The sequence below is a fragment of the Athene noctua genome, chromosome 4, assembly GCF_965140245.1.
Source record: "Athene noctua chromosome 4, bAthNoc1.hap1.1, whole genome shotgun sequence".
Classification (NCBI taxonomy): Eukaryota; Metazoa; Chordata; class Aves; order Strigiformes; family Strigidae; genus Athene; species Athene noctua.
Window position 1 is genome coordinate 8,078,183 of NC_134040.1, and position 22,512 is coordinate 8,100,694.

General features: G+C 35.9%; 1 protein-coding gene across 3 annotated transcripts in view; it reads right to left on the reverse strand.

Moving 5' to 3' along the window:
- CTBP1 (C-terminal binding protein 1) overlaps nt 1–22,512 on the reverse strand; it is a 247,211-nt gene that overhangs the window by 220,207 nt on the left and 4,492 nt on the right. The window contains exon 1 of one of the 3 annotated variants that reach the window (XM_074904350.1): nt 21,750–21,859. The exons of the other annotated variants lie outside the window; for them this stretch is intronic. The gene's annotated coding sequence lies outside the window, so the exon portion shown is untranslated. Of the gene's footprint in view, nt 1–21,749; nt 21,860–22,512 lie in introns of those variants that run through there. 3 annotated transcript variants of the gene reach the window in all.

The window sequence follows — 22,512 nt, forward strand, 5'->3', positions numbered from 1 at the left end:
ACCAAAATTCTAGTCCAGGCTGTTAGTAACAGACACTTCTATTATTTCACTGTGTGGGTTTTTCTCTGACCTGAAAATACAGACCTTCCCTTCTTATAGCCTCCAGCATGCTACTATAAAGTTTATTTGGCTTACCTTTTGAATATTTCATCCCTTTTCCTGCGTGCCACTTCTCAATTATGTTGAACACAAACTATTAGACTGCACTCTGAAGACTTCTGTAGCATACCCCAATGACAACTACTGCCTCTCACTCAATAAACAGGAATTAACTTATGTTTTCCCAAACCTATGAAGCCAGACTCCATCAACACACCTGTGGCATTTTCAAACAAGCACCCCTGAGCCTTCTGCTGTGAGATGTCTCCCTCACGCCCATATAAACATCAACATATTCACTTAACTACCATGGTTCATAACCTTGTACCAATCCAAATAAAACCTAGAGTACCGCAATGCCTTAGTGACTCGTAGGCACCCTCAGACATGAACTATAAAACCAGATGCTCCACAAGGGAAAAAGCAGAGAAAGATTTAGCACCATCCACATTTTATATACAGCATCCCAAAGTGCTTTACCAAAAGTGTTCTGAATAAAGCAAGTCTAGAATAGGGTATCTTGCACCCATCTGGTTACATCTGAGCCATGACCAAGGTCAGAATTCAAAACTGAAAGGTGTGAAATTGTAAGAGACTATGCTCTAAGAAAAATGACACCCAGCTGAGACAGATACCACAGGCTTGGTCATCTGCTTTTGAAATAATTTTGACATTTTGTAGAAAGCTCTCAGGATATTAAAAAATAAGCAAATTTGTCAGTTCAACTTCCAAAGCAGGTTATTCAAGATTATTATACTGTTAAAGGTAAGGAGGCAATGTTCATTTTCCAACTTCACAGCACAGACAGTTACTGTAAAGCCAGCATTCCTAGTGCCTTATTCTCAGGCTACAGAAATATTTCTCATAAAAGTATCCTACTAAACCAGTAAACAAATACATGTTGCCACCTGCTACAAATGGGAAACAACTGTTTGCAGCACACTGTAGAAAGAGTAGCACTCTCTATTTGTGCATGTGTAGTAGCTGTAAATGACTTGTCTAAGTTGGCAAAGGGAATATTACAGAAACTTTACAAGTCTTTGCACTTGTTTATGATGAGACATTAATTTATATCATTCCTGATTAGATCCATGCAAATACTTTTGATCTATAAATAATACTCCCCGTTGAAGTGCATGAAGCTAATTCAAAACAAGACATTCTTTTTCTGGAATGTGAGCAGCTGTGCAGAAAATAACTGGGATTGCTAGTCAAGAACTGCTATTTCAAAGTATTCCCCATGTAAACACTTTTTTTGTTATTCCACTCTGTTATTCTCCATTGTACTTCTACATACAGTAGGATATCGTAACTCCTTGATATCATTAAAGAAGAGTTAAAGGTAGAGAACCTTGTTTCTCTCAGCAGGGGAGCCACACCAGTGTCCCATCCTCCCCCAGATGATCTGTCTGTTACCAAAGCAAGGATCAGAGCACAAAGCTATACAGTTTCATCCCCCAGAACACTATTATGGAATAATCATTGTACAACTACAAAGAGCTTGAAAAAGCAAACTCTTAAATGTGCCCAGTAGTGACCCTTGAAGCATTTCTTACTATTTTCTCTCAGCAAATCTTTGGATGTACTTTATACTTAGTTTATAATCTCACTTTAATTTTCATTCCATTCCTGAATCTCTGCCATCTGTTATGCCTGAACTGCTGGATCATTCTCTCTGTTATACTATCCAAAAAAAAAAAAATTCTGACTTTGTACAAGTCTCTGACATGAATTACAATTTCTCCAGTGAATAAAGCAAAAATTAAACTTAACCTCTGAGAATAATCAAACATACTCCAAGTGTCCAGATACCTGGGCTCTGAAAACACAGACTTGTCTGCAGAAGATTTTTGAAAAATCAGCATTGAGAATCAGCATCTGGCTGTAATCCTCTCTTTATTACTATGTCTCTTGGTAGTCTCCAGTTACAGTAGTTACACACTAGAGAAAGTCAAGAGCCCAAATGAATTTTTCTTTATACTTAAATGTTCACAATACAAAATGTGTTTGCTCGATTCTAAGTAGTAAATTACAATTTTTAAACTATTGATAGACTTACAGTGGGTCAAAAATAATCTAGGCAGTTTGGCCAAAAAAAAAAAAAGTGGTTTAGGGTTACTTTTCAAAGAAGCAGCTGGACTGGTAACTTCCTGAAAACTTCTTGTCCACAGAACATGCTGAGAGAAGTTGGCAAAATGTCTGGTAAGTAACAATAGCTCTGAATATCTCTGCCTTTCAAATTACTGGAAATCCAAAGCATGATGCTTGCGCACCAGACTCATCATGAGATGAACACATCCCGGGCAGTTGTTACAGCCATGAGCTTTGCTCAGTGTAAGCAATCCTAGAACAGAAAGAGGCAGAAGCACTGAGCTTAACAGCACGAGAATCCAAAACTACAGTGAGGGAAGAGGAGACGGGCACTAAACAAACCAAAGTGAGCATAAAAACTGAGTGTGGCTTTTACTTTCTCTCCTCTCTTCACAATTCTATCATCAAGTACAAAATCCTGTGACACAAACCAGTTTAAGTTGTAAGCAAGAGATAGCTCCCTAGTAATGAAATTTTTATTTGAAACAATTTTTTAGTTATTTTAATTCTAGTTTTATATTGTTTAGCTTTTTGAACACTCTCATATTTAGCATCTGTGTATTAAGGAGGTAAGTGATTATGGTGATTAAATAATCAATAGACAACCAAATTCAGCCAAAGAACCAATAGTATTTTGCATAGCTTACATTAAAATGCATGTAAAACTTACTGTCTAGTCAAAATAACATGGTTAATACATGTATCCCAAGTTCTGTTTCTAGGGCTTGTTCTTAGTGTATCTTTTCAATTATGCTTTATTGCACAGAAAACTTACTTGACACAATTAAATCAGATTAAATGAACATGATTAAGGGTGCAAAATCAGGCATGCCAAAGTTAGGAAACACTAAAATTAGAAAGTAACATGCTCTGCATTTTTCTAAACACGAAGAAGCATTATGAGAGACAGAGCCTGCCTTATTCAGCAAGAATTTGTTTATTGTACACTATTCAAATCCTGCTCTGAAGAAAAGAATTCCTAATGTGCTTTCCTTTGGTACTTTCCACTGTAATACCTGAATACTCATACATTCATTTATTTTCATAAAACGTGTATTGTGAAGGAGGGGTATTTTCTGTTCTGCAAAATAAGGAAACTAAGGCACAAGAAGGTTAAGATCAAAGGAATTAAATTACTTCAAATAGCCAACATGAGATTCATAGACCTGATTTCTCAAAGGACATGATATTGAGCAGTGATTCATACAGTCAAACATTCAAGCCCTGTGTTAAAGTACACCATACCATTCCAAAGGTATGGTCAGTCAGCTCATGAGTCAACCTAATAGCTGGCTGCTGCTAAAATAAAGTAATATTTATTCCTCTCCCCTCCAGTCCTCCAGACAAGAGATTCTACTCTTCACTTGTACAGCTTGGTACTTGACTATTCAGCAAATCAATATGTCCCAAAGAACAAAAATAAAATTAAGATAACCACAAAAAATTATTAGCATCTGCTGACTTACTGAGCTGAACTAGTTTGCCAGGCAGTCTGGCAAGCAGAAGATTTGATGCAAAGGAAGAAAAGTGATACAGCTACAAGAGAGGGAATGGGATTTCCCCTCTTGAAGGCAATCATCTGTTGGATCAGGTCACACATCGCACCCAGCTGAGCAAGTGGCTTCTTCACAATTCGGGCTGCAATGGCTCAAGAACACACTGCCAAAGCTGGCAACTACCCCAGGAAAAACACAACAGTCACAAACCTTTCTAGCACTGCATCAGGAAAAGGAAGAAAAATCCCTTTCATTTCCCAGGAAAGAGATTTTCTGATTTTAACTTTAATACCCACCATTGCTGCATTCCTAAGGAACAGATCTATCCACAAGCACCACCTACTTCCTGGAAAACCAAACATATTCTAGTTTTTGCAACACAACATGAAAGAGCTTGCAAGGTATCACTTCTTTTCCCATAGTTTTGCACTGACCCTTCTACATACCAGACTACTGGATGTCCACAAACAGGCTGCACAGAAATCAAGCACAAACAAGAAACAACACCTCCCATGCACTAAGCTAGAAATCCCGTTCACAACAGAAAATATAGACAAATAATAAAATATGTCATCGTAGTGAACAGCAGATCCAATTTATTTTATCACGATTCTAACATTTATCAAGATCTGAGAGTTTAGAAACTTTGTAAATTATTTTAATATGTACTATGCATCCGCCAAGCCACCCAGCACCCTTTTTAAAGATGAAGGAATAAAAATTCTGCCACACAGAGTATTACTGATAGTGAGAAGTTTCATATTTGCCATAGTAGCTATGCCACATGGACAGTGACAACTTCAGACTGAGACTACAAAACAAACTGATATAAATTGTCTCTGGGCAACAAGACCAGGCCTTAGGGCTTCACTCCATAAATACTCCCAGCTATGCTGATGCAACTGTTCGCAGGAATGCATGGTGGAACACAACACAGAAATGTTGGGGTGGGTTTTTTTAATTAAAAAAAAAACCAAACCCAACAACAGCCACCTTTTAAGCAGAGTTTACTTCATTAGTAAAGTTTATACAGCCAAAAGGAATTAGACTTTAGCGGAGGAAAGGGGAGGAAGGGAGATCAAATTGGATTTTCACGTATGAAACATCAGACTAGTCTTTCATTAATCCTGCTCACCATGTATTTCTTTACACCTGGTCTTGATTCAACATATGACCTTCTCATTGGAAATGGGAAGAGTTAACGGAAAGATTCAATAGTTCAAACGTTATTGTTATTTTCAACTCCTTTGTTCTTTTTTTGACAGCAACGTTAATTTCATGGACTACAGTTTCATAGCCAGAACCTCTTGACTGACTTTTTGAGGTTTGTATTACCATGCAGTGTTTTTTTCAGGTTTTGATCAAAATACTTGTGCTTGGGGCAAATTCCAATAAACTAATAACCAGATAAAATTCAGAAAAGCAATCATCCCAATTTTGACAAGCATTGGGAAGCCTGAACAACTCTCCCCCTTTGTCAATCATTCCTCAGTTGCAGATATGCTTCATTCTCCTTATCCCCTTCCGAGATGGAGAAATACTTTCTCCATGGAATTCCTGAAAATGTTCTTGAGCTACTTCTAATTCCACATGCATTTTCATTTTCATTCAAATTTTTAAGTTGCCTTATTTATTTTAATTTTTCCTTTCATTTTTTTCACTTCCAGCATCCCACACTAGTACAAAATTAACACTTGGCTAATACGTTTATGATGGATTTGTTAGTCACAAACTGCTTGTTCCAACAATACTACAGGTGACATTAATGACCAAGTGGCAAAATTTCTTTTTAAATCAAATTAAGGCTTTTTCATTTACTTGTTTTTAACTGCAAAATCCCTGACTGAGCTATATTACAAACAAAAGATGTTTGTTTGAAATACTGGAAAGAATTCTAGTCTGCTATTTCCATCCCTTTGTTCAACCTTTGGTATGGTAAATCAGATCAGCTCCTGTGCTGATATCTGGCAATCAATACACAAGTCTGTACAATTTTTTGGCAGTTTATTGTCACTTTACTGGCTGTAATTAAAATAATGAGCAATCAAATAGTAATCTAAGTATTGTAAATACTGAAACACACAATCTGTTAGCCAGCTTTTCACAGACCTAAACATCCAAATGCTTTTCATATACTTTAGGTACTTCCAGAAAGCAGCAAGCATGTTGCAAAGTTTTTGCAAGTTGGTTTATTCTACTTTTCAGTCCTAGTTGTGCTGAGTTGACTCTAACCTTCCTTCTTGCTAGTCACCAATGAAATATCAATTCTCATTTCTCTGAGCTCCTAAAATTCTATTTCCCAGAAGACTAAAAAAGCACAAAAATGCTTGGCAGACATTTTAGAATACTTGAGTTTTATTTTCCAAATTCCTTTTTAGCAAAAAATGTATAATCATCATATAAAAGTGTTACCATTCTAAATACTTCAGAATGAAAGAATTCAAAACAAATGAAAGCATTCTCTGATTCCTCCTTTCCCCTCCTCTTTAAAAACAACTAATTCTCAAGGATTCTTAGTGTCAAATACTTACATAATACAAATGTTTAAACTACAAAAGGTTCTGGTATAATATTTAAAGTACTCTTCATTTATAAAAAAATGAAAATATATTTATTAAAATATATGTTCAAACTTGAATTTAAAGCACTTGGGAATTAGACAAATTTTAATCACAGAAAGGAAGGCTTAATAAACATTTCTGAGACTCAGTAGACTTGGTCCTGCAATTTCCCTGTAGCAATGTACACACTCAGAATGAAAAACAAGGAATGTAAATTTATGAGTAATTCTAGTAATACAATGAGATACTCATTATTTTAAATTACAAGATGCAAGAACATTTACAAAACAGTCTGCAGATTTTCTTTTCCAGATTCTCCAGAATAGGAGTGAAACAATATAAGCTATAATTTAAGATTTAGTTACTACAGATATATATATTCTTGGTTTGTTTTTAATGTACTAAAGAGGTTCATCTGCAATATAAAAAGTAACAAAAAAGCAAAAGTGAACAACAAAGTAATACCACCTACATATTATTTTGGTTAAAGTTATATCAATTCTTCCTACAGGGGAGATTTTCAGAATCCATTCTGATAGCCTTACATGATTTATTAGGGGTCAAACTACTTTAAAAGTAGCACAGGAATTTCTACATATCATTTCTTTGTGTATTATTTACCTATTTTGTTTTCGACTTAATGAACATCAAAAATTTACTACTGCAACACAGAGCCATTGTTGGGAACAAGCCAGAAAGGAATGCAAAATACAGTGTAGTGGACTTAATGGGAATTCAGTTTTCAAGCAACAGTCCTACTTAGATCTAGAGAATAGTCTGTAATAAAGGGTGAGATCAACAGGACACACTAGCCCTCAACAGAATATAAGATTAAAAGCCCAGATTCATTTCTGAACTTGAACAAACTGCTAAGAAAACCCACATGATTCTAGGAGAAGATACCAGATACTCTACTGATTTATCTTTACAATTTCTTGGGTACATGGTTCCACCTGTTTGGATACACAGAAACATGCTTTCTTCTATGGAAATTTCAAACTAAGGGGGGGGAAGAGATCTTGGAAGCTTTAATAGCATACTGTGGGCATAAATCAGTTTTAATTTAGGAACAACCAAATGAATCCCAGTCCCTGCCATGCTAACATAGCACATTCCACATAGCCTTATTTTCGATTTCAGAACCACATGAAGTACTGCCATGTTTCCATGGGCTGTTTTGGCAACAGAAAGCAGACAGTTCTTCAAATCATCCAAAATGATGTTTTGAAGAATCTGACCCTGAGAAAGAAGCAGACAAAAAGCAGCAGGTTTGAGAGTACAAAAAATTTTTCATTCCTATGGTAAAAGTTAAGAATTTAGCTGCCTATCAGCCATTGAAAACAGTCTGGAAAACAGTCTTATTAAATCTTTGGATTAAAGAACAGTTCATATTGCAGAGTCTAAACATTTAAGTATTTCCACATCAAAAGTTTGATTTTTCTTTAAAACAGCAAGTGAATACATTTCCATCCAGACACTTTTGAAGCAAATCTGCTGTAAAAAAATAAAAACCAGGAGACACTTTGATACAAATTTGCAGTAGATAAAACCTTAAAAAAAAAAAAAATAGTCATTAGTGGGTGCCTGGTTTCATTAAAAGTTCATTTGACCAATTTCATCAGACCATTTCTGCAGGTGGGCCTCTCAAGATCCAGCTTAATTAGATCTCACAAAACACTCAGGCCATGAAGAATAAAAGAAAACTTACTGTTTCTGCAGCATAACATTCAGTCATGTGTCCAAACACACCATGAGATAACCAAAGAGAAAAAAAAAAACACAAATGGCCCAAAATTGTAGACAAAATTGTCCTTATGGATGACCAATTATAAATAAATACATTCACTAAACTTTTGTGCACAGGTTTCAGGTGAAACAATAAATACATTCATTCTCCTCAAGAGTCTCATTTGGTTTACTACATGTGACTATGACTATATGCTGGGAGGACACTAAGATTTTCTCATTAAATCTTTGATCTTTGGGAGGATGGGAGGGGAGAAGCCTAAAAAAATAAAAAACAAGGGACTCTCAAACACTTCCAGAAGTACATACCATGAAAGGGTGCAAACAGTAGTGTGGAACTTGGTCCACACACCTGAATTCCCACCCACCTCTCCTGGAGATTCAGCCATCTAAACCAGTGCATGCAGCCAAACAAGAAAGTATGCAAATGCTGAGCTTTCATTGCATAAGTAGTAATTGCACAGTTACATAACAGTAGGTCAACAGTTTTGGAAATTAGGAAGAAATTTCTTTAAAAACTCCACTTTCAGAGAAAAGAACTTTGTTCATGTGGAAGCATGTACATAATGAACTCCCAAATGCTTTAGCAATATAGTCATGAATAAACTCATGAGGGCTGAATAAGCATTTACACAAATGCACTTAGAGAGTTCATAAAATAGCAGACCACACCAGATTAAAAAACCCACAGGATGAAAACGCTCCAGAGCTGTGTCTCATATCTTTAAAGCCAAATGGCAGAATAGGAAACGCTGGCACGTTCTAAAGAGAGATTTTTCAAAAGCAACAAAAAACGAAACACTGATCACACCAACTCATTGACTGGCGCTCCTAAACAGCTGCATACTAATGTCCTTGCACACATTAGAAAGTATTAAAGAACACTTTGAAATAAACAGACAACTTGAATCTTGGCAAATGAACTGATAGCATATAGTACTTATAGCTTCATATTGGAAAGTAGTTAAATGTGCTAGTCATTGCTGACAGTTAACTGCCCAAGAATACATATGCCAAACAAACAAAAACGTTGACTTGAAGTTATATCCCCTTCATTAAAAGCCACAATAAAAAAAGTGAGACGTATCAAAACTTTTCATGGTTGTTCTATCTATTCTTAGGTTCATAGAAAAAGAAACTGGAAGAGAGTGCTCAAAAGGTCATCCGGCCCTCTCCTTTCCCAAGCCCGGATCATCTATACTTCTCTCATTCCTGACAGAAGTTGTCTAAACTGGAGCTTAAGGTCTCAGATAACAGAGACTGTGTAGGATTTCCAGGCTACTGGAAATCCTATCTGTGTAGGATCCCAGAGTTTCTGTATCATTATGCTTAAAAGAAATCTCTTGGTTTCATTTTAATAAAGTTCAACCTGCCTGACACTCTCTTGCCATGATCTAAGTTCATTATTTCTTGTACTCTCCACCATGACTCTACAAAAACTTTTTGCATATCTGAAAGCTGTTATGTCTACCCTTGGTAACCTTCTCTTCAAATTAGACTCTAACTAGTCCTTTTATTCTCCCTTCCAAATCAGGTTTTCCAAGACTTAGATCTACATGACAATTTAATACAATGTAATTTTTAAATTAGTAAAATTTAATACCATTTTATATCTTGCTATTTGCAATGAAATAGAGAGTAAAATGGAGTACCATAAAACAAAAAAATAAAATCTGTAGAGTCATAGAACGACCCCATGCCAAACAAACATTTTAAAAAGATGAACATGAGAGGTTAAAGGGTTTCTTTGGTCTCAATATTTTAGCCAACGTCTTCATCACAGGTGAAATAATACATCACTGTTTTATCAGTAACTTTCATTGATAAAATCATGAGCAAAGTGAGAAGCCAGATGCTTTTCCTCATACAACTAGAACACTGGCAAGCACCCTCTCACTTCCATTTATCCTGAAGTACTCACATTGATGGAAAACAAAAAACTATGAGCGGTTTGTCAGAAGTGACACAACCACCTCTACTGCTTCAGTTCCACAATTCACATCTGGTGTGGAGCTCACACATCCCTCTCGCTAGCCATAGTCTGTATCGCTTCACAGAAAGACATTTCTTCAACTACAGATGAATTTCCTTAATTTTGTCTCAACATTAAACATGCTATATTACAAAAACACCCGACCCAAATAAAAGCCCTAAGCAGCTGTTATTTTTTAAGATAATTCTTCCAGTAATCCATCACACAGAAATAGAAAAAGTTTCTACGAAGTTTCTTTACAGCAAAACTGAAAACTTTATTAAGATAATTTCCAAACCTTAGGTCATCAAAATTGCAAATCTGGTCTCTAACTAATGGGTATAATTATTGTCTGGTCTAGCTGAGAAAAAGACTTTGTTGGCCAGACTTTTATTAAAAACACTGTAGATGATTTCTCATCAATATTCAGCCCTGTATTTTTGGATACTAACAGGCAATGCCAGAAAACACATCAGAAGGCAAAGTGCATAAGTTATTTCTGGTTGTTTAAAAAAAACCCCAAACTAGTAAAATTAAACTGAGAAGGAATACAAAGGAATCCTAAAAGCATTATCTTAGTTTCATCCTAGTGATCGTTTGGCCATACCATGACTTGCAACACAATGTTTCTAGATCACCGAGATGATCCCCTGCTGATTCCAATGGGATTACAAGGAAGAAATGTTCAGTTTTAAGAGGAATGAGCCATTACAGTACCAGTGATACGTTTTAATACCAAACAGATGCTAACAATGTTTTATATTGCTTGGCAGTGTTTTATTGTGCTGTAAAGCTGAGATGTAAGACAGAGGTGGCAGTTACTGCCTTACCTTTCAGGTCTACATCATCTTTGTAGTTCATCAACTATAATCCAAATCCATTAAAACCATATGAAACTGTACAGAAAGCTAGAAACACCATATAAATGTGACTATCAAGTTAACCTATGACTTGATCAGCATCAGATACAACAATACTTTATATGACAAATTGAATCCAGCAGCAAAAACTTCAATATCATCTTTAAATAACAGATTTTCTTGCTGCTGTCTTGAAGTACAGAGTTCTGTACCTCATAAAAGCAGCAGCTACTTCAGTCAGGAGCCCCAGGTCTTTTCCAGGGTATCAGAGTTTTGTTTTAACACAAACTTCTGGGACATCTGAGGGTTCATCTGATTTTTTTCAGCGACCAAAGAAAAATCTAAGGATTTCCAACATCAATTCCTCACCAAAAAAAGCATTTTTCCCCACAGAAGCACACATCTCTCTGAAGTACATGCCCACAATCAGGCATCTTCTTAAATTTGATCTGGAATTAGAACTAGATGGACTGGTTGCTTCAATGGTATAAAATCAAGTAAGAACCTCATTCTCCAAAACAAGGTGGGGGAGGGAACACATTCTCTTTCCCCTCCTCCTGTTTAGAGCTCACTCAAACACCTGAAGCAAAAAAGTTACAGTGCTTAATGAATTGAATATCATTGCATAATTCTTAACAAAACCCACACAGATGCAATGACCCACAGTGAAAATGGTCTACATTTGAGAATTGAAAACTGAGAGCATCTATTTTTTGGTTATTCTGCACTATACACTACATGTGAAGTGTATTATAGGGTTACAAAAGTTGACAAAGCTCTGTCAGCCTTCTTTCTATGCCCTTTCCACCCCTCACCCCCCCCTGCTGCTAAATTAAGAATGTTAAAAACAAAATGTTTGGTTCAACACCATTTTTTTTCTTTAACTCCAAATTGTGAGATACCTAACACAACATCTCATACTAAGCACAACTGTGTCCAAAATGCTTTATTACATTATTGATCTTATAACACATGCATCTCCAAGCAATCTATATCATGTTTTTCTTTATAAGCCTGTGTTTATAAAGCAAAAATAAGCAAATACAAATGATGAGTAGTTTATTTCAAATCATCTTCCAATAGTAAATCCCCAGTCAAAAAGAACAATAAAGGGGAATCATACTTAGTTTGACAAAGAGCAGCCACAATAATAAGGTGGCCCACTTTCACACTCCCTCCTGCTCTACATAACTCTATCATATTTTTCCCAGATATGGGACTTGCAAATATCAGAGAACCATCACTAACTAGAAAAAAGCAATGCAAAGAATGAATAGGGAAGAATTCTCACTGGGGAGGACACGCACCAACTCTATTACAATGAATAATTGTATTTCTAGGCTCAGACAGTGAATTTTCTGCTCTGCTTAAATAGGTATTAGGTCTTAGCAAGCAACCCATCCACACACCACATGTAAGGGAAAAGACCGTAAAGTTTAGTGCTGTAGCATTAAAAGGAGCTGGTGAAAAGATGCCAGATTCTCTAGAAAAGAGGAAGGATCATGTAGATCATCACATGCTACACTACTTGCTGTAGGACACTTCTTGCTACGAAGGAACCGCAAGATCCATTGAAACATTCCTCTAACAGCTCACTGCGGTACACAGACATCGACAAGGGTGAACCTTCTTTCTTACCAGTATGACCAAAGAAGGTAGATATTTTTGAGACTACAGACTATCATTATCTTACATGCACTCTCTCTTTTAGTCCCCTAGAGCCGATGAGAGACAACCACTCTCACTACCAATCAGCTCAAGCCTATTCACTGCACATTTGCTGTATTTCTAAGCAAGTGTCACTACAGTTCATCTGCACCACACATCAAGCTTGCAGAGAACTTGCTGTTAATTGTCACAGTTACTTAACTACCACTTGTGTGAATCCATCTTGTGTTTCATACCCTGGCAGATTCTCCAGGAATACTTCTTTTTTTCCAGATTGACATATCGTCCAATAGAACAGAAAACTGGTCTATAACTAGGTTTAATAAGGCACTATAACCAGGCTAAATATATATTCTGGACAGATTAATCTCACACAGGATTTAGCATACATTTCTGAAAACAGCAAACTCTTTTTGGATTGTACCAGGATCTCTGAAAACTCAAACAATGGAAGCTTTTGGCCTGTCAATTCAAATTCCAGATTCTTGTTGGATCTCAGTTGTGTAATTGGCAATACGACAAATTCTTTTCCTACACAAGAACTATAGCAGAAATTCCCCCTGATGCTTACTTAGCATAACCTTCCTAATTACTCAAGAGTCAATGCTGAGGAGGGAAACCTTTATCACAAAGTCTGCTCTGGGACATGTGGCTGCCAAGTGCCATGGCATGTCTGTCTTTGACAATGTAAAATATTTTTGGTTGAATGTAATTTTATTTATTTTGGTAGCAAGACTAAAGAGGGACAGGATGTTTATTCTGCTGACAAGCTGAACCCATAAAGCTTAAGGGATACACCGCATTCGACAAAATATTGCTGGAAACCACCTTCTTTGATACATCACTTGTTAAAATTCCATATATTACTCATTTTGTATATATACCCATTTCATTACTCATAATGGTTTCATAAAAAGAACTATATTCTTCCTCAGAGAATCAGCACACACATAATAAAAGACAATTTCTTTGTTACTGTAGAGTGATAGTTAATGTGCCAATATGTCATTTCATTTAAAATTTAGAGTGAATTTAGTTTTAATTTAATCTCGAGTTAACTATCCTATCCAGAGGTATGTATCCAGATGTTGAACAACAAAACCGGAATGTTGATTTATAATCTAATGCCTTATTCTACCCTTTTTATAAGACCCGTTTTTATTGTCAGTGTTTTTATCAACGTGAACACCAATTTGAAAAAATACTGAATCAGACTACAAACTGTATAAAACTTTCACAGCAGTGAAACTAAATAATGCAGCCATTTGTATAAAGAGAAATGAATTATTGTGACAAGTAGCTGGACATAACGCTATTTCTAAATTTAAATTTTATGCAAACCCAAACTTAGGAAATATGTAACATTTTTTGCCATCAATGTGCACCAAGTCTAAGACAGAACTCTGCAAGTACCTCTTAAAAATAACATTAAAATTATCTGCTCTTTATAATACCCCTTGTTTACATCACACCTTTCATTTCAAGGCTCTCAACCATATACAAAGACTGCTAATAGCAAAAAAAAGAATTTAAGAGGACATCACCAGATAGGTTCCTTGCTATAAGCTAACATCTCAAGATGATAGGACAAATGAATATCTGCACTGCATATTTTTAGCCACTTTGCAGTTAGACTGCTTTGGATGTTTTTACTGCATATTCAATGTTTACTATTTGTAACGATAGCGATTGTCATTTTTAATTAGCACTGGGTAACAGCCTACTAACATAAAAGACTTTTATACTTACAATAAATAACCATTGGCTGAAAAAAAGCCTTCATAGCAACTTTAGATTTACATTAGCTTTGTGGACTTCAACACATACACACAATAGCTTCTTCCAGAACTACACAAACTTGATTACTGCCAACCAAGACCAATTTTATACCAATTACAAATTTAAGAAAGGATGCTGAAATTACAGTGGGCATACTCTTAGAAATTAATGCTTCCACCTCTAAAAAAACCCCTGTGAATCCATTAACTAAGGTGATAAAAGGTTTTAGTAATTAAAGACAAATGCTGAAATTAAGACAGCACTTTCCAGGATACAAAGTTATCCCAGTCTGAACATTACAGTTAAGACTCTACACAAAACCATCACTTTTTATACAACAAAGATATTAAACGTATCATGAAGGAAAGGTACTCTAATTTTAAGGAAGAGTTGAAAAATTGACACTGGATATTAAACAAGTTACTATTTCATGTCCACATCATTTCTTCTCAAACATTAATTTCTAATTATGACATCGTCAGAATTCACAGTAAATAACATTATGGAAATGGCTGTCACTCAGAGAAGCGGCTTCCTGAAAATAACACCAATCCAACTGTTCACACTACTCCCAAAACATACACCAGAAATACATAGTGCTCTGCATGGTGCTCCGCACACTTCATCCTTACCTTTCAAGTGTCAGAATGTCATTGCCTCTGCTCAAAACACTCAAAAAATGTCATTGCCTCTTCTCCAAACACTAGAAAAGATTTTGGACTCTACCCCCATCAATACAATTTGAAGATCTCCAGCTGACAATACTCTGATCCATCAATATTATGAAGACAGAAAAATGCTTATAAAAATCAAAGCAGTGGGACAGAAAACAGCTGACAAAAAGTTGTTTCCCAGGACAGAAACAAACAGAAACACACTGAGGAATTTTCAAGACTGTACTCATAATATTCATTAGAACATGCTAGCCATATGCTAGGAGAAGGGTCAGTTGAGCATTTTCTCCTATACAACACCCATTTATATCTTCAGGCTTGTTAACAAACTATCAGTTTCTCCCAAGATGGATACGGACGATCACAATCTATAAAGTACTCAAGACTAGACTGCTGTGCCTTTCCTTACTTAATTCAGACATTACTCTATCTAGAAACACATCCAAACAAACAGAAAATCTTATTGCCATTTCTGGGAAACTTGTGACTAGCAGGCAAAGCTATCATCAATGGTCCCTAAATCAGAAAAAAAAAATAAATATATATACACACACACACATTTAGAGTACACTACTGCAAGGCAAAACATTATCAACCAACCATAAACACTGAAAAAAAATAATGAGGAACAGAAGTAAAGATGTAGTCAAATAGACAACAAAACAGCTTAAAATCAAATGCAAACATCCAAAATTTAGAACATTAAAGAGTGCTTAAAATATCTGCCACACTTATCTATGTAACTACTAATTGTGCCGTACAATGCTAATTAGAAAATCGAAACTATTTATTCTTATATTTATAACTTGTGCATTCTACTGATAACTTCTTGTTTTCTGTAGGTTTATACTGCTTCCCCCCAGTCACAGCAGGAGCAGGCAAACTTTTCCATACAAGTTTTTATCACTTCCACAGGTTAACTGGGAAGTTAACCTTAACCGGGCAGGCAGAGATGCTCAAGTTAAAAGCGATGTGACCTAGATTTAATTAAGTCTTATTCAAAATTACTAGCTATAAGGCCTAGAAACCTTGATACCCCATCAGGATGAAAGTGTGTTTATTTTGATATGGTCACATCAGGATCAGAAAGGTTAAATTTTGAACTGCTCCTACAGGGATGAATACACCACCTTGTTTTTGACATCTTCATCAGTATAGCAGTGTAGAGCTGAAGGTAATACAGTGTATCTTATATAAAGGATTTTATCTGCCTAACTTTGATGGTGCAGTGACTCTACCACAATCTTTACTTTCTTCAAGCTGACTTCCCAGGAGGTAAGAATCTGCAAAATCAATTCCCTATCCCACAGTTATTGAGAAGAATGGGAAATGGCAATTTTTTCCCCTGAGAATCTTTGCCAGATACTTTGAACCTAAAAGTAAACAGGATCTTTCCTTTAATTTCTGTGCCAGCATTTGGGGAAACACATCAACCCATGTGCAGCAACCTAAGTGTAACAGACCTCTTTGAGTGTGTCTCACAGTCTGAACTTCACTGGTCACCTTTTCTCTGAAATCACATTGAAGGATATTATGGACTTTGTTTTTCATATCTATTTGTACCAGAGGGCCCGAGGAATGATATACTAGCTGCATTAGATCAAATTCACATCACTTACAAGGAATGACTATGACACTGATATCACCCCCTCACTGCAGAAATAGAGGCTAAAAGAAGAGTGAATGTTCAAAAAGATACTATGCTTAAAAGTACTTAGAAAAAAATATTCTTTAAATATCAACTTCTATTTCTATTTGTCTGTCACAGTGCAGCATAAAGAAAGTACCAAAAAAAAGAGTGTACACATATATTTTACAATTTAAGAGGAGATACAAGAAAATGTCATGCCATACTCCCTCTGGAGGTGTATCAGGAACCAAAGCAGGGAAATGATGAAGTATCTACAAAAAAGGGCATGCAAAAGCTTTCAAACCAACATTATATCCTTGCAAAAGGCAGGGAAGATACTCCAATTTGCATAGGTATTACCAGTTCACACCATTCTCACAGGTTAACTTTCCTCCACAAAACCCAAGCATCTGAGAAAAGTAGAGAAATACATTAACAACATAGTTATAGTTATAACGATTTCCAGAGAAACCCCACCTCATCTTTACTCTTCTAAAGGGAAACTGTCATGTAGTTGATGCTTTAAGATTTACCAATCTAACAAATTACATAATTTACTAGATTTAGCTTTGAGAAACTGAGTGTGCTCTAAGAATCCTTCTCCACACGCACACATACATTTCTTACTGAGAAATATAAACAGAAGCTGTTTGGATACAAAAACTTTCATTTATCCTATTATTTATGTGCTAAGACATATTCCAGGCACTGTGTGGACAGAAAATACCATTGTATAAACAAATTTTACAAACTAAGCCATATTGGCTTCTTCTCCAGATGAAGAAAAATATTCCTGTCAAATGGAAAACTGTTGGAAGAAATTTGGTCTTAAGATTATAAAGTTATTTTTAAAATAAAATCTTTAGTTGAACAAAATAAAAGTATATTTTTAAAAAGCGTGTGGGGCTGTTTCTACTATAGCCAAGAGTAGAAAACATAAAATTACCATTTTCTATAACAAAATACTGACTCTTCTATCTGTAAAGATACAAATACAAGTAGATAATTGAAGCAGGGTAACACATGAAGGAAAGTCTGGAAATCTAGTGCAATTTGTACTTCAAACTACAATTTCTTAAATTTTACCATCAAATTTAATATTTAACCGCTCCTCTCTGGCAATTGATTAAACTGATCAGTCCTTGGCAAGTCACAAATGATAAGCCTTGTTGTGAACTGTGATGAATAATCTCTAGAGGCTGACAGTCCATTCTAATTCTTTCTGAACCTATTTTCACACTTTTTCAGCATTAAGCTATCCCATTACTACACTGCACCTGAAAAGAATTTACATAGCTTCATATGATGTGTAAATTGAGCAAGAATCATCTCTCAAACATCTTAGAACTCTTCAGATTTTGTATTGCCTTGGAGAACTTCCATGACCATGCAGAAAAAGAAAAAGAGAAATTGTAAACTTTAGTCCTGAAAACCCTTATTCACTTCAGTAGATCCAGTGATGTAACTGAAACCATGCAGTTATTTGAGATTGAGCACAAACACAGCTGTTTGCACTGGAATTCTCAATCTCACATTTCTTGGTTTTGCAGTCTACAAATTTAATCAAGAAGACCAGAGGTTCTCTGATAGGAATGTAAATAGTCTCAGTGGGGAACATCCTAAGATGCTGCTACAACTACACTAATGCCTGAATCCCAACTGAACAGGTGAACAAGTCAAGGAAGGTCCATCTTTTGTTTAAAATTTTAAAACAGAGATTGATAAACTGTCAGTACTCAATATGAAGGTACTAACCAGCCAGCTGATATTCAGCCACCTAAAAAACTTCTAAATTAGCAGCAACAGTCTGGAAATACCTCATCAGCACTATCCCTGAGCTTTTTTCTGGAAACAATTTATTACCAAATCACTAGTGATTTCATTTTTTTAATGTTTTGTGACTTTTGATGCAAATGTCATGCGAGTATCCACCATCCTCTGGTCATGTGTGGTGCTGTAAGACAAAATATTGCTTGCCTCGAAATTTCATCCGTAGCTATTGAAATATTTTAAAAAGAAATGACCATTAGTTCCCTTCCCATAAATGGAAAATAGAAAAAGAAATGTGAATTGACTTGCCCCTAATCCAATAGCAAAGGAAAACACTATTTGCTCCAATTCCACTATTCCTATCCATTAGATTGTATCCTGTGCCTGAAATATCAGCTATATCACTTTTAAATATAATACATCCTAATAAAGGATGATACAACAATTTCAAAATACATTGAACAATGAAATGAATTGTCATGCATCAATAGCTATATCTGAATTTTGCTCTAGTTTATGAAAGCTTTCTGCTTCAATCTAAAGTAGCAATCTTTATATAAATAAAAATTTACATTTGAAATAATAATCCATTATTAATGCAATAATGATGTACCATTCCATACAAATATCAACTGCAACAATAGGAAAAAAAGCAAAATATTGTCCACTAACAGCAGCAATGAAATTCTTTTTTCTCTTCTTTCTCTCTATTAGGGCAAAATACAATCAGTGAGTTTTTAACACTTTCCAAGAAATTACAATTTAAAACTAAAAATCAATAAATTCTGAGTTGATTATTTCTATTGTGGAAACAATTTGCAATGAATTATACTGCTGTTGGGTCTATTATCGTTTTGCCTCAAGTCCAAAAGTGTACCTTCCACTCACAGGTTTAACCCATGCTGTGGCACCGCAGTACTGAATACAGTATCCTGGAGAGTTATCTGATAACACACACTTAGAACACTTGAGAAAGGAAAGTGTGGGATCATGATCCACAAAAAGCTAAAAGTGTTTCCTAGCAAATCCATAAACACCTTAAAACTTTGAACACCAAGAGTCTAAACTATGCTGAACTACTAGTTCCCCTTGCAGACTTCATGTAAGACAAGTGTTTTTCAACCACTATGTTGGGCAGGGTTCAGGGAAGAGGGGAAACTCAAAACTTTTAAATATTTTATTAAAGATGTTTGGAATGCATTGCCAAAACCCCAGTACATTTTAACCTCTATTACTAGAAAGCAGAACATACCTCATATCCCCAAGATGTCTCTGTGCTGTCATAATGAATGTACTTTTCACTATTTGGGGGAAATGGTCCCTCTACACTGGAAATTAAACCTGACCTCTCCCCTGTTTCCTAAGTATTCAAAACAGCTAATCACTAATCAGTATCTCTGGTGGTTCTCTCAGAACACATGATTTATGTGCAAGAATGACAATCCTTCCCATATCCCTCTGAGCTGATCAGCATAATCTGAAGTTGTTCCCTGAAAAGCTCAGGGCAATGCTGAACCCTCTCTCAACTCAAGAAAAATCAGAGACATGGTCAAAGTCTCTCTGGCTGCATTTCAAGCTCCCCCAATATTTACCAGCTAGATCACTAAGCTCTGATTTTATTTTCCACTTCACATGACCACCATTTTTGAAGTTAAAAAAAATTAAGTCCTAAATACACATCATATGCATGCTTAAAAATAGAAATGCTATGCAATCCAAATAAATCAATATTGCTGAATTCTGCAGGAACCCAAAATGAGTTAATTCAGAATCTCAGATTTTGCCTGATTTTATGCTGTCACTTGGTAATATAAAAACCTATTCTGGGTTCTGGTTTTGTTTTGTTGGAGTAGGAGGATTATTTTAATATGGAGAGGATTGATTTCATTCCTGTATGCGTGAGCTGCTGTTGATATTCCCAACCAGAGAGATTCCTTTCTAGAATTATCATCAATATATATTACAAGAGAATGTTTACTTCCACCCTGCCTCTGCTCTAAAAGCCTCCTCAGTGTTAATTCCCACAGCAAGGCTACAGGTCTCCTGTTCAAAATTTCTCTTTAGATTTTCTAATCCTTTTCTCCTTAATCTCCATTATACAAAAAGAAATCCACATATGCATGGTCTGTGAGAAGCTAAGTAACTTTACCTCTCACCATAGTTACCACATCTGATTTAACCACTGGCTCCGGACATTGAATCATTGTCCTTTAAGATTTCAGATTTTATTTGTGTATGCCTCAATACATTCAACAAGCATAAAATTCTAAAAACAGACTGATTTTAATATCATTAGTAGGCAATTACATTTCAATTTATGCGACTGCAAGATAACATACCATCCACCTCTGCTATTACTGTGCTCTGTGTGTTGTTTTCCAGGATCTCAAAAGCTAAAATGTTTAAATGTGTTACTATGACTGTTACTAAAAAGATTTTCTGTCTAATTCAATTCTTTGAATGATTCTGAAACAATTTTACATTCAGATTTCCATTAGTGTGCTCAACTATTCTATTAGACTTTTTTGTTTCTCATGGTAACCAATTTTATTTGACTTAACAGAAGCTGTTCAAATATTTAAAGGCACTCCGAGATGGCAGGAGTTTATCTTGGAGCATACATGTTGTGTCACAGATATTCCTTTCCTTGCTCTTACTCGCCTTTTTTTTTTTTTTTTTCCTTTCCCCTTCGAAAACAGTAGCAAACAAATGAGATCTCGACTAGCTACATTGTACCGGGAACGTGCTCACTTCATCTGTTTATGTTAATATTCAAGTTACAATGGGCACATTTAGAAATTACAAGCTCGGTAGTTAAAACAGATGCTTCTTACGTTCCTTCATATGCACTGTATCCTTTTGCCAGTATCGTCAGGCGGAACGCAAGAACTAAAGTATAAACATCTGCAACACCTCTCTGTTTTGTTAACATTCTTTCACACATTTTCTTGCTAACTCCAAAAAGGCTCAACGGTGTAAAAAAAAAAAAAAAAACCAAACACAACCAAAACAAAACAACAAACAGTGAAATTGGAAACATCTGCGAGATAGCTACGGAAAACGGAATGAAACATGAATAAACAAAAACATGGCGAAAGTGGCCTGGGGTTGTTACACTGTCAGATCATTTTTCCAAGCCCAACATCAAGGCTTTTGTTACAACCAAAGCGGTCATTTGCATGGAGAACCAACAGGGTTTCTTCTTCTTCAGCGTTTCCCCGATCGTAACACACACTCGCTCTCTCCGATACACACAGAGGCAAACCTCCTCTCTTGCAAACAAACAACACGGCTAAACGCACACATATTCGCAACTACGGAATCTACAGATCGCCAGCAACGCTCCGCATACTGAATAGTTTGCTACTAAGACGTAATTTAGGTATAAAAATAACAGACAAACCTTTGGAGCGCTGCCCCAGCCGGAGTTCCTCTCCCTCTGCTCTGCTGTTACTGACAAGATCAGGCTGAGATTAACAAGTCCATGCTACTCTGACAGCCTTACTCCTCTGGCTTTTGCACACACGCCGTGGGCTTTAAATAATATCAAACTTTCAAGAAAGTTAAAAATGGAATGAATTAAAGGAACGAAAGCACAATGGCAGGAAAGCAGAAAACACTGCCTGGACAATTATTGCAGCAGCACGCAGGGCACTGCTCTGTAGTTAAGGCTGTGTCAGCACTTTCTTTCTAAACCCCCCCATTTTTCAGGGGGCTGTAACTCAGAAAGAAAAAAAAAAAAAAATTGCTTATGGCTAAAAAATGACTCACAGGTAAACCCGGTCCCCTTTGCCTTTTAAAACATCCATTTAGACCGTTCAGAAAGTTACAGGAGTCTGTGCACTTTATCAGTAAGTCCCACATGCCATTTTCATGCAAATACAATTCTTCTTTTTAAAATGAGATTTCACAAGAATTTGATCTACATTGTGAATTTTGCCCCCCTCCCTTTTCTTTACAAAGGCAAATTAATAAATACTTTGACACCTGAAAACCGGTTTGTGTAAACATGGGATAATTTCTAAATAACTTCTACAGGCACGCATTGCCTGAAAGGTACCAGATTAGTAACAGAGATATTAAATTGTCTGCTCACACAGCTGATTCAGCACAGACAATGGCCTCTACTGAGGTCTCAACTCTAATCCATTATGGCAACTTTGTAA